This window comes from Akebia trifoliata, chromosome 13, assembly GCF_017979445.1.
Source record: "Akebia trifoliata isolate Shusen 1 chromosome 13, ASM1797944v1, whole genome shotgun sequence".
NCBI classification, from domain to species: domain Eukaryota; kingdom Viridiplantae; phylum Streptophyta; class Magnoliopsida; order Ranunculales; family Lardizabalaceae; genus Akebia; species Akebia trifoliata.
This window is the reverse complement of record NC_141387.1, coordinates 7,590,976-7,605,072: the sequence shown is the minus strand read 5'-3', so window position 1 is coordinate 7,605,072 and position 14,097 is coordinate 7,590,976.

Here is a 14,097-nt window from a genome sequence, read left to right as displayed (position 1 = left end):
ATAGGATTCAATAGTTTTTTAATGTATTCTTATATTTTTTTTATAGAGGTAGGACTAGGAGGGTATTTTTTTTTTTTTTTTTGTATTTTTTTACATATTAATAGGTTAAGAAAATATTTTTAGGCCTTATCTTGCTTATTTTTATTTGTTAGTCTTTATTTTATTTTATTTTTTACTTTCGCGTGTTAGTAGGATTATAGGATTTTTTTTTTTATCATGGTTATTATGATTGAGTTGGATTTACATGACTTATGATGATGTTCAAGATCCTCGCATTATTTTAAGGCTATTCCATGCGGTTAGGGTATTCCTTGACTTGATAAACATGCATGTCGTTGAACGATAGTTGTTTTGGAAGGATCGAAAATCATGAATGCATGCCCTTTGATTATGTTGAGAATTGGTTGAATGTGATTTTTTTCTTGCAAATTTGAAAATTTTATGCAATGATATGTGTCAATCTCCAATTTGGTAAGTGTGATAACCCGAATTCTTTATTTTTGGCAAATTTTCAATTTGGTGGTTCTTGGCAAATCCATAACCTTTCAATTTGGGAATTCATTTTCATACAATTCTCCTTTTAGAAATTATTTGCAGGTTATTGAAAAATTCATATTTGGAAACCTTCTAATAGGAGGTTGCATAATTTTCTATTTTGGGAAAGACACATACTTGTAAATTTCTATTTTAAGAATTTCATATTTTATCAATTTCTCAATTTAGAAGATTCTGCATCCTTATATTTAGAAGGTTCACATTCATTGAAAGTTGAGAGTTTCTATTTTGAAAAATATATCTTTTGAAATTTCTAATTTAGAATTCAACACATATTTTTTTGAATTCTAATTTGGGAAACTTCAATTCCAATTTGGAGACCCTAAGTTCTAATTTAACAGTTTCTATTTTGGACAGTTTGGAAAATACTTGTAGGTGAAATTTCTTAATTGATTTTAAATCATAGAGCTAATCAAGACTTTTTCAAACCCTTCCATATTTTATAGAATTCAAAGAATGATCATGTAATAATTGAGACAATTTTAGTCATAAGATATGTTTGGCAAACCCAACATAAATTGATGATGATTAGACTGTGACCTTGATTGTAGTCTTTGTATTTTGACCATAGGATGATTTTGGATTGTAGTAGAGACTGATCATGTTGATCGGGCGAGTTCGGTGCATAACACCTTTCGAAACCTGTAATCTGACCCCTTACCCATCTTTCTGATCTGTGGATCGACCCATATCCATTTGGAGTTAATTTTGGTTCCTAGACCTAAACTAGGTGGCGACTCCCATTTCTCAAAAGTTCCCCATTTATAAATCGGACCCCTTTTCCACTATTTAGTAAAAACGGGTCGAGGTGATTTCACCTATATTGAATATAAATTTTTAAATAATGCATTGACTTTAAAATAAAAATATTTTTAAAACAAGTCTATGACTACAATTACGAAATTGAAAGTCTCTAATGCTTTGTATTCAATTCTTAGCTTTTGAACTTAACGATACTTGAATTCTAACAAAGATTGGGCTTCAAATCTTGTCTTAAAACTCTACTTTCTTTGATAATCAGGTTAAAACTACTTGGTGATTTGAATTATTTCTTAAACTAGTTTAGCTTCTGGTTCAATTTCTAACAAGATTAAAACCTAAATCTAAGGCGTAAAATGGGTCAGATACAGGCCGGATATGAGTGTATCCATATCCATATTCGAATTTGAATCCGAGTCGAATCATACTACTTAAGTCCATATCCGAACCATTTTACTTTTATTATCAATCCGACCAAATTTATTGATTCGGGCCGGATCATGTCAAACTGCTTAAGATTATTTTAAATAAAATTGCTAAAATGTAACTTGAACTCAAGACCTCTCCATTTTGAAAAATGAGAAACTTTTTATCACATAAAATATTTTCAACATATGTTTTGTCATCTTGAAATTAATTATTTAATTATATTATAATAAAATAAGATGAATGGTCATATGGAGTATGTACAAAAATGGAGAAAAAATTATTAACAATTTTCTTTTATTTGAATGAAAATAACTACAAAATGACTTTGCCAAAGCATTGTTTTTAGCACAAACCTCTCAAAATCTTATTAGGTATCATGTACATATACACAATATAAAAAATTTAAACACCAAATATTACTGTGTAAATTAAAGTCTGCAACATAAATATCAAAATATAGGATACCAATATATAAGAACAAATGCAACATATCAACATAAATAACCACACAAACTATTATAGTATCAAACTTAAAAGTCACACTAAAATTGTAGGAAAAAATTATAGTACAAAATTAAGATAAAAAACAAATAAAATAAAGAAATGCTTTGATCTTATATAAGGAAGGACAACCACCAAGGTACAATGAATAGTTGTAACTTACAACAGAGATTCTAGGATTAGATAACAATGAATCCCTATAGTGAAAAAAAATGATCCCAGTGATCATGAGAATGAATCGTACCAAGAAATTTCCAAATAAAGGTAAGGATGGAAATCTTTATAAATAAATATCAGAAGGTAAGTGTTAAAGACTTTTGGCTTTGGTAAAATTCTTTTAGTATTTTATAAACTAATTTTAGTATCAAGGCTCTTAGGTAGGAATCACACTAATTTCCCTAGGTGCAAGCAAGCAAGAAGGAGGAAGATCTACTCTTTAGTGAATGTTCTCGAGTTGTAAGTGATCAGACGAAGAAAATCATTAATACAATAGACAAAAAAAATTAGATACCTCATAAGTTGCTTTAGAGTCAACAAACTCTACAATAAAGTAAGGCCAATACTAAGTATATAATGTGCAACATCAATGACACACATAAAGAAATAATCTACAAAAATTGACGATCAATAAATACCTCAAAGTGATCATATTCATTATATTGGTAACAAGCCAATTTTCCTTTACCTAAGAATTGCATTGCTACAACTAGTGACTCCCCTGGGAAACTGTGATTTAAAAAAAAAATTCTTGGCCACTTTCAAACAAATCAATTTCCATCATTGATTTGCTTACGACACCTTTGTTTGTTTACATTTTTATTTTTTTTTTATTTTTTATTTTTTTTTATTTTTTTATTTTTTCTGTTGGACTCTTTTTCTCGTGTAGGGAATGGATGTGATTTTATTTTTTATGTGAAATGGATGTGATGTAAAGGTTGATACACACTTTTTCAATTGCACATATGCAATTACGCTTGCATAACCAATTACATAAACCACCCCCACCTATAAAATTTTAATTAAACTCAAATAATTAGGAGTCTTACATATGTCCCGAGCTCGCTTATTTCAAGTAACGGGCAGAAAGGCATCCAATCCAATCACCAACCTACGAATTGTGTACCTCTATTTGCATAAAGCTTTGACGATTGGGTGTCTATAAATCACTTGTAGTCAGGGGAGAAGCTATAGGGGGCCGAGTGGGGGCTATAGCCCCCACTGAACTCTGGAAAAAAAATACTGGAGTTCAGTCATGTGAAAAAAACAAACTTTATAGTGACGGATTTTTCCACCTCCATGTGACCTGTACATTTATCATCGGCCTTTCCTTGTCAAATATTAAAGAGAAAATTTAAATAGTGCTACAAAGGCAGGTTTTTCTGCCGCTATAGACCTTATAAATTTTCAAAAAACAAATAATAAAATATGTAGAAGTGTAGCTATAAAATAAATATTTTAAAAACAAATAGAATATGAACTATACAAATTTGTATTAAACATCCATGTTTCTACTTGTTCCACCTCCCTATTTGTGATTTTTAAATGACTAATGATTCTTCATATTTTAAGCCTCAACTTATTAAAAATCTATGATTTTGTCAAAGCCATTGAGGGCAAACTTAAGAAAAATCTAAAAGTCTTTATCAACGAATTCAACCGGCATTATATCCATTGTTAGTGTGGGGGGAAATTCTTGAGCACGGACACGTGGCTCGATCAGGGGCCAAGATTAATGATTTTGAGGTCGTGGCTCGGTTTATTAACCCCGACGAATGCATGTATTCGGAACTCGGAGCTAGGCCATCGGCTAGTGAAGCGGTCCGGGCAACTGCCTCTTAGGTCGGTATGACAGGCCTGACAGACGTGCCAGCAATAGACAGCCAGCTCTAACAACCCACGTCATGTCAGGCCCACTCTGAATTTCTCAGAAGTGATAGGGCAGTTGTAACAACTCCTGCAGCTGACATGTCAGGGAGTAAGCTAACTACCCCAAGTCACCTCAAGGGGTGGCACAGAAAACGATCAGGTTGAACGCCTATATAAGGAAGAAAACTATGAGTAAAAGAGGTTCGAATTCTCCTTCTCTAAACACATTACACTGATCAATTTGGCTAACTTGATCGTCGGAGTGGGCTGTTTTGCAGGTCCCCCGAGCTGAAAGAGAAGGAAAGTGTAGAGCCATTTCGTGCATCTACAGTTAGTCATTATTTAAAGTGACGAGACCAACATTGGAACAAAAGGAAATTCATATTATCAGTCAACCATCATTAGTACTTAGTCCCCCACTAATAGAAAAGCCTTGGTCCGCCCCTACTTGTAGTTACATGCATGAGTCCGATTAGTAGCGGTAGAACACGACTTTTCAACTACTTCATCATGGCACATCAATGATTCTCATAAGGAATAAGGGTACTTATGTCCAATAATAATAAAATGGAAAAGTGAAAATATTGGTAACGTATTTGAAATAATACTACGTCATCACCGCATATATTTTAGCGTTTCAGTTTATCAGTAGTCATTTCCTTTTTTTGTGGTTTTTTTTTTTTTTTTTTTTTTCCCCGTTAAAATTGTGTCATAAGGTGGCATACATTCCGCCTTCTTCCCTTACATGGGCTTGGGAGTTGGGATATTGGATTTCTAGTTTTAAAAGCATAACCCACATAGGTGAAGTTTCTTTCTTATGCATTGTGCGAGAATATATACTTATATTGACATGAAACCTACTATATCTGTTATTAAACTAACAAGCAATCCGAATCAAGAGGATGTAGCATGGACTCTCAAGTATTATTTTGTGGAGAGGTTTTAAGGCAATTCCACTCCTCGAGATGTGTGTGACTCTTAGATGATGAGCTCGGTCTTGATCTTCCATCTTTTTCCCATGTGGACGAACTTCGGTTCTCTTCCCCTCTTTTGATGTCTTCTTGACCAACATGGCTAGTGAGATGGGAAAGGTGGTCGACATTGATTCATGAAGGCTGTTTTGACTACCTCGGTCTAAGTCCTTCCACTCGCCAACTCCAAGTCTTCTCAAGATCCTTTTGGCCTTCCACACATCGGGCTACGAGTTATCGTTCACTTCGGTAGATGACCCAAGGTGTTCTTTGTTTCGAGCTTTGGCGCTATGATTGAACTCCTTGGTTGAAGGTTGAAGGCTTCCGTTCTTGGTCCTCGACTTTTCTGTGGGGAGGTGTCCTAATTCCTTTCAACATGTTGTTGTTGTGGTCATGAGGAATCTTCTTCTTGTCAACTTGGCTTTTCTCCCTCGCTGGTGTAGGTCAAACGTCTTCCTATATCCAAAGACTTGGCTTTGAATTGCATTCTTATACCTCCTTCTTCAGATTGTTGATCTATTTTTCTTCTCTGCTGACTTGGTCGTTCCTCCTTTCTCCTTGGATCGGTCTTCCTTCATTGTGGGCGATGATCTGGTGAGATCTGTCTTCTAGTGGAGTCAACTTGTTCTCTTGACTTTCTCTCTTCTATGGCTATAGAAAGAATACTTCTCTGAGACCTTGAAATATCCAGTGCAGCCAGATGCTTGAATGTAGAAGGATGAAGGCCCCAGTGTGGGGTCTGCCAACGTTCCTCCGACAATCTTATTAGTACTTAAAGAATAGAAAAATAAAACAGAAAATGAATAGTAGAATTGCAAAGACGTTTTAGTAATATTTTCCTTCCTACTTACTTTTACCTCATTTTTTCTCTCTCCATCTCTCAATTGTTCATGACTTGGCTTATATAGACAATTACTCAGGGACAGGCATTGTTGTGCAATTGATCCATGTGTAATAGATGAGTCACTCTGTTTAAGGCTTACTCGAGTGTCTTGGGAGACTAACCCATCACTCGTCAGTGAAATTGAACTTGATGTGCAAGTGTTGTAGGTTTATTAAATGCAAAGAAAACTACCTCTGACGTATAATCTCCCACCAATTAAATTCAAATCCGTCTTGAGCTTATCTTCAATATGTTCAGTTTTGCATGCTACCTTGGGTTTCGTTTGTGTACTGTGTACCTAATTACTTTTGATTTGGGGCTTGTGACCTAAGTTTGATTTACATAGAGTGGCTTTTTAGTCTGTTTGTGGGTCGTCACTATGTTCTTATCTACCTAAAGCTCTTTCCTACTCTGTCCTCTAGATATTCTCGGTTGATACCATGCTCCGTGTTCCTAGGGTAAGGGATTCTACTACTCTTTTTGCGTTCGTATTACTTGTCTTTCTGGACTTGAATTTGGTAACTTACTTTTTGGCCCATGGGTTTTAAAAGAAAGTCTTTTAAGTGGACTCTCAATTCTGATTTTCAAGACAAGTGTCGCTACTATATGGTGTGACTAATATGACCCCCACATATTTGATGAAGATATTTCCACAAAAATAACCAATATCATACCTGATTTTACTTTCTGTTTAACTCTATCCACCCTTACGATTGGGATTGACCTATCCATTCTTAATATTCACCAATCATCTAACCTTTTCACCTCCAACATAAAGCCAGATGATCGAACTGTGCTCAATGTAGGAAAACCACACATTGGAGAAAGATGATGCTGATATGAAAGTCAAGGTGGCCAATTTGGGAGCTGGCCGTCTTGCTCAACCCCACAACAAATCCGTTGATGATGAGGAATTAAAGATCGAACAGATTTTGGCTTACCTAAATTGGGAGGGACCAGATTCATTAGAAGATCTCGACAATCAATTTCCTTCCAGAAAAAGTTTGCACCTTCAACGGAGACTGTTGTATTTGTCAAATCAAATTATCCAAAAAATTCGGCTTAATGTGATGGTTTTGGTCAGGGTCGGTTCAATATACAAAGGCGAAAGCTTCAAATATGGTCGATGCAATACATGGCACACTTTGATTGGAGAATAAATACTTTGGGCTGCAGTATGGCTTAATTAGGAGTCTTAAACATCTTAGCTTGCTATGTAGACACCATTCCTTTTTTATAGGAATGAGACACCGTTTGGATCCTGAGTCAATATATCTAAAAGGCCCCATTTGGAGTTTTCGCCTTAGGCCCAGGTTGTATCAAGCCAGCCCTCATGAGCGTACAGATGAAGAGAGAGAGTTGATACCCCAACTTGAATTCAAAACCTGTCTCCATATTCGTAGTCCCTTTCTATTCCAGGCCGCATGAGAGGCCCATATGAATACCATTAATGCACTTTAGAAGATCCAATCATATAATAAAATTGTTCGAACCTTGAAGATTATCTTCACATAATTTCAATCCAGTTTGATATGCACAACCCATTAAGAGTTATATAACATGAATCTAAGAATTTATATTAGACATTAATTATCGAAACTGATAACTTTAGTAAACTTTCATTTATACATAGTTTAATGTTAGAATAGATTGATTTTTAAGTGGCCAAGGCCTCACACAAAAAAGGATTAGGTCTTGAGTTCAAACCCCCTCCTTGACCACTCATAGGGATTTATCTCATATTTCCTGATATGTATGTATGGCTGGTGAGGAATAGCATGTAACGGGGGGATTTGGTAAGATATGACGCTCTAAAAAGCCAGTTGGGATCCTTATCACTAATAATAATAAAAACGAGGATTTAGTTTTATGAAAATGATTATAAAATTGAAAATGCCTCATTGTACGGTTTTGTCTTATAAATATTACCTATCTGGGCCCACAAGAGGGAATACCAACATAAAGTAATAATGGGGAGCAGAGCACAGACAAAGATGAAGCAACCGGGTGATTGGAGAGAGGGTGGGTAAAGACAGAGAGGTCCAATGACTGGTGGTGGAACTAATTAATCAACATGCATTCAAAACCTGCTAAGATTTTCATTTATAGCTGAATCATTTATTTTTCTTTAGAAACTCCTCTTTCAATCCCCAAATTTCATTTCTTAATCATGTCTTAGAAGTCTATTTGGGTTTTTTTTTTATATCAAGAGATTTCTTGTCATTTGTAGGACTGCAACCAAGGCGGGTTTGAGGGTAGAATCATTCTCAACTCAAGCGGCAGAGCTCTCAACCCGATCAAACCAACCCAACCGTTGAGAATGAGCTCATGATCAACCCGATCTTGAGCTTCTAAACTTAGGTTAAGCTCAGGATAGCCCAATTTAAGTAATTTTGGGTAGGTCGAGTGGGTTGGATGGATTGGCTCAATTATGAACAAGCCTAATTTTATTTTGATTAACAAAGAAATTTAATATCTTAAGCAATAAATAATTTAAAAACACTTTAAAAGTAAAATATATATATTTTTAATATAAAAATATTTATATATTACTATATAGCCTCAGGTTCATGTTGAGATGGGTTATCTGAACCCTCTACCCAAATTGAGGTCGGGTTGAGTTATTCTAACCCCCAACCCCCCCCCCCCCCCCCCGACCCCCAAACTTGGAGCCCGCCCTATAAGCATTTGAAGTTACAAAAAAATCATTAAACAAGAAATTGAACCTAGAAGTATATCCAAGAACAATAAAGAAATTAAATAGCACAGAAATTTTACATGGTTCCCTCGGGATTGAGGTACATCCACAGATCGCACCAATTCCACTATGAAGAGAAAATTTGCAGTTATGGATTACACCCTTTCACCAAAATTAGAAATATATACCCATAGAAGAACCCTAACAAGGGTTTTACATGATACAATGAAAATACGGAAAAGTACCCCTAAGGGAGAAAAAAATACATGTGATTCCCTCTAGGTCAATCGGCGATGTGTGTGGATTGATGAATAGTAACCCCCTTAATGACCCGTACCATTAGGCTCCACAAACCATAGCAAGAAAAAGCTCAAGTACTCCATTGTCATCCACCCTTCAATTTTTCTAAGCAAGCAAAGCAGTTATATTGACTGAATAATATACATCATGTTTAGGGCATGCCCTAACATTTAAAATTTAGGAATTATGAAATTTTGTTAATGCATTCAGTTCCCAATCAAATCACTTTGTACGAATCTAGGGATATCCAGCACCTCTGAAACATTAAATAAGAGGTTGATCTCAATAAAATAGAAGAGAATTACTTTCTCTCCAAGTTTGATTCTCTTGCCAACCAGTTGAAGGCCCCTTGGTCTTTTTCTTCAAATCCCTTGGATGACTGCAAAGTCTAAATTTCCAGAAACGTCAGAAACAACGATCAAGCTTGAGATTGACAAGTATGATGCACCATAAACTTGAAATAGTAAAAAAGAAATAAAAGAGATATGGAAAGATATTTCAAAAAAAAAAAAAAAAACATTAAGCAATCCCTGCTTTATGCTACACCAGCCAGAATGGACTTTCGTTCAAAGGACAAGCTACTACCATTACACATGGGATGTTCTTTGGTGTTTTTTCAACAGCATTTGCAGGAATAGATATTGAATTACTAGCAATGCTGGAAACAATCGAAGTCGTTGCATTAGTGGCATGAGTAGGGGTTCATATAGGAAAATTTTCATGTTATTTTAGTAACATAGTTACGATCATTAAATTAATTACAAAAGAATTTGGAAATATTTAATAACTTGTCAAATATATCTATGTATTAGTAATCCATATTCAAGAAATTTCCTATTTTATTTTTCTCCTTTAATTTGTTTTTGGAGGTGGCATACTTTTAAAGACAATTGAAAATTAATTTAGATTTGGATGAAGTCTCCAACTCAAGGTGAGCTATGGAAGCCTATGGAGATTTTAGTTAAAAGATTACCACCGTGTTACAACCTAGTAGGGATTTGTTGTGACACCCCAAAATTCGAGTCCACGATCCGACCCATAACCAGTGAGTTAGGATGTAAATCCGAATATTGAAGGTCAGTAAATTTTAAATTATTTAAGATATAAAAAAAATATTTATGATTTTGGTAAAGGGATTTCAAGGTTAGTGCTTAAAATGGTTCTATAACAATCAATACTAGAAGTAAGCATTGATAACCCAAAATGTATAATTTTATTTGATTATCAAAACACTTTAACATAGTGCATCCTCTAAACCATTAGATTCTCAACTCAATCTATTTTTTATATAAAAAAAATACAATAGTCACACGTTATAGAAGAAAATATGAGATAAAATTTCAAAAAAAAAATTAGCAAATGTGTGTTGTCCCATTATGGATAAAACATACCTATTTTAAAGAAATGGTTGTTGTGGATTCCATATTCGATATTTTTGTGAATGGTCAATGAGGTTGGAAAACTAACACATAAATCTAAAAGTTTTGTGTTTTAACTATCTTAAAAAAAAAGTATATTTCTAAACAAAATTGCCCGAAATAGAGTCCATTTGCAAAGACTACAAAGATTCAGATTCTAATGATTTATCAAAAAAACATATAAAATCTAATATCCATTCGATTTTGATGACTACTCCCATTTTAGAAAGATATTTTTGTTCCCTATCTAATCACTATGATATCATATTCTAAAAATAATAATTTATTAGGTAAAACACAAAGAACATTTGATATGCTTAATGTTCAGAACAAAAGAATAATCAATCAACACTTTAATTTATTATTCAAAGAAATTAATTAAACAACCAAAACTTTCTTCTTGGATGACTCATCGCATAAATTTTATAAATAGAATAATTAAATAAATTAACCACCACGTATTATCAATGTTTCCACCATTTATTTTGACATAAGACAAAACTGAAATAAGAGGATTGTAAAAATGAAATTTTCTGAAAATCTGACTAAGGCCCCTCTTTATGATAAGCATCTGGAAAAAAAATGAATAAACAACATGAAAAAAAAAATCTCAAATATGTACTACCATAGTCATTCATGATTTAATCGAGATAATAATCATATTGAGAAAATGAAGAATATTGTAAATATTCTATTATCTAACTAATATAAAAATTAAATAAAAAAATGTCTTACAATGATAATTTATGCAAAAGTCTCACCCACATAACATGGGGAATACATGCACTAGGTCATACACTCACATAACACGGGACCTTCCGCAGGATGTTTGGAGCATTTCACCATAGGGTACTCTGATTCATTTTTGCTCAATTAACATTTTTACCAATCCATTGTATCAATGCCACAATATCATTTTTCAAACCTCATTATCATGATATATTCATCATTAATGATTTTTCTCTCATAAATAATATATAAAAAAAAAAACACATAATTTTTCTTACATAAATAAAAAAGATGCACTAGAAACTTCAGTAAAACAAGATAACACTATTCTAACGAAAAGATCAAGAAAAAAAATATAAGTGTGCATTTACCTTATATTTTGATTTGAAAATGAATTAGGTTCTAGACCTTGATTAGATATAAAAAATTCGTGTTTTGTCCGAGAACAAAAGACTTTAGTAAATAGAAGTTGCAGGAGCTTCTTCAATAGTATATCTCTAAGTATTTTGGAGTTAGGTGAGGTGAGCACAAATTTGGGGAGACTTCTAGGATTTTTAAAACTTCAAAAGTTTATTTTTCTCATCTCCCAATAGTAGCATAGGTTCCCAACAAATTGATGTAGCATTGATCCTACTGTTTGCATCGATTTAAGCTTAAAATATTCCTTACCTCAACATAGCCATTGATCATTATATTTTTTAAACACATGAAAACATTTTAGAGTTCAATGTAATCAACCAATAATATTAAAACACCTATCACATTTTGGATCAAAAGAAATAGAGTTATGTGCAATAGGAAAGTGGCACGTGGCATGAAAGAGTTTTACAAATTCAAAATTCTCAAATTTATGGGATAAGCATCAATTAACCACCACATTTTCTCTTGCACAATTTAACAATAATTTAAAATTTAAAAAGAATAGTTTGAGGTATCCTTTGAATTTTTAAAATTTAAAAAAAAAAATTCATCGTCGTTGGACTTCGCATAAAAATACCAAAATACTCTTTTTCAAAATTTCTCAACTTTTAACTAATAAGACCATCTGAAGACATGAGATTTTCATTTTTGATGATCTCTGCTACTTGGATTTGGATTCGCTACCAATCATTTTTAGAAAAAAGTGTGAATGACCACTCGGAAAGTAGTTTTGAAAAATCATTTTGTTTGTAATGACTCTTACGGATATCGATCATTGGTCCACCCAAGATCTAGGTAAGGGCGTCCATATTAGGAAATATGGAAGGTTTTAGGCATCATTTTCCCTCCACCATAGGTTGTAACCTCATATTCGGCCGATTTTGAAAAATAAATAAAAATTTTGATAAACCAATTTGTACCCTCAAATGCAAGGGACTTTGAATTCTATTTAAACCATTGAGAGTTTCCTTATTGAGGAAGGGGCCCTTTTATGGTCCGTAGCTTTGGATAACTTTAAAAAATGTCGACTCTTCGATCAAGGGCCCATTTTCATAAGGAAAGAGCCTAATGCCTTAGTATCAAAATATTTTATGGTGTGTGCACACTAGTATAGGGATTTTTTGAGAAAATGTTTTGAAAAGATTTTTCAACATTTACCATTTTGACCGAGTCGAAGCCTAATCTACTGGAAGTAGATGAGGGTTTGCATCACATGTTTAAGACTAGTCTTAAAAAAAAAAAAGGAAGATGGAGGAGGTAGAAAAGGGGAGATATGGAGGAAAGAGGAAGGGGATTTTTTTTTTCTTTTTTTTGTCCTTACTTTACCTTTCTTGGCTTGATTTCCTTTGGATCTTCTTTTTGACGTTTAAAGTAAGTTTCTTTATCTTAGTCTTGATATGCTTATAGAGTAGAGGTTTTATGCTTGATGGATATAAGTGAAGAAGTTATGAGGGTGAGGGAGAGAAAGTGGGAAAGTTGAGAGAGTGTTGAAACTTGATAGGAGATTCAAGTTTTAAGCAAGATTATGTTGAGAATGGAGAATATTTTATAAGATTTTGGAGGTGACTTTTACGAGTAGAATGGGGTGAAATGGTGAAAAAAGGTAGAATGGTGTGTGAGTTTTATAAATATAGTATATGTAATTTAAGAGTGGTGGAGGGTATTTATAGAAGGGGATGTAAATGGGTTGTTTGTGATCCAAATAAGTTGGATCTTTCAACCTATTTGAGTTGAGTGTTAGGTGAGTTTAATGGAGTGGATTTTAGTTAGAAAAATAGGGGTGTAAGGGTGATTATTGATATTTTGGAAGGGTGGAGGAGATGGTGACATGTGTCCCAAAAGTGTGGGGGTGTGTTAGGTGATTTAATTAGGAAGAAAAGGTATGAGGGCGACTTGTGGTGAGGGATTTAAAAGAATGATAGGATTAGGTTATGACATGAATGTGGGAAGGTTGACTTTTTAGAGAAATGTGATGCGATTGGTCAATAAATTAGGGAGGTGGATTGTGGTAGTGACATGTGTCCCATTTTGATGATCATTGGTGATTGGTTGTGATCATTAGGCTTGGGTTGAGACTTGGGTTTAGGATAATGGTTTTGGGTTGGGTTTTAGGTCCACTAGGCTTAGAAGTTGGGTTAGATTTGATTAGGATAAGATTAGGTTGGGTTGAAAAGTAAAGTGGTGAGGGGTAGCCCATCATTTTTATAAGCCCATAGGCTTTTCAAAGGACTTAGGCATTTCTTTCAAATAAAATCAGTATAATGAGGATTTTGGGCCCTTAGCCTTTTTCGATTATGGTCCGTTCAAATTTGGATGTCTACACTATCAATATCATCATATTATTTTTTTAAACTTTATTGTATAATATATCATGATAAAATATAAGATTATAACAAAATAAATCATATAGAAAACAAAAAAGTCATAAAAAATATGTGAACGGCAAAATAGTCCAAAAATCTTTTTAACTCCTAAAATTTAGGAAATCTAATATATTTTATAAAATTATATTCTAAGAATCTTTTACGTTTGGGCCGAATTGATATTTTGACATTTCGGTGTCCAAAA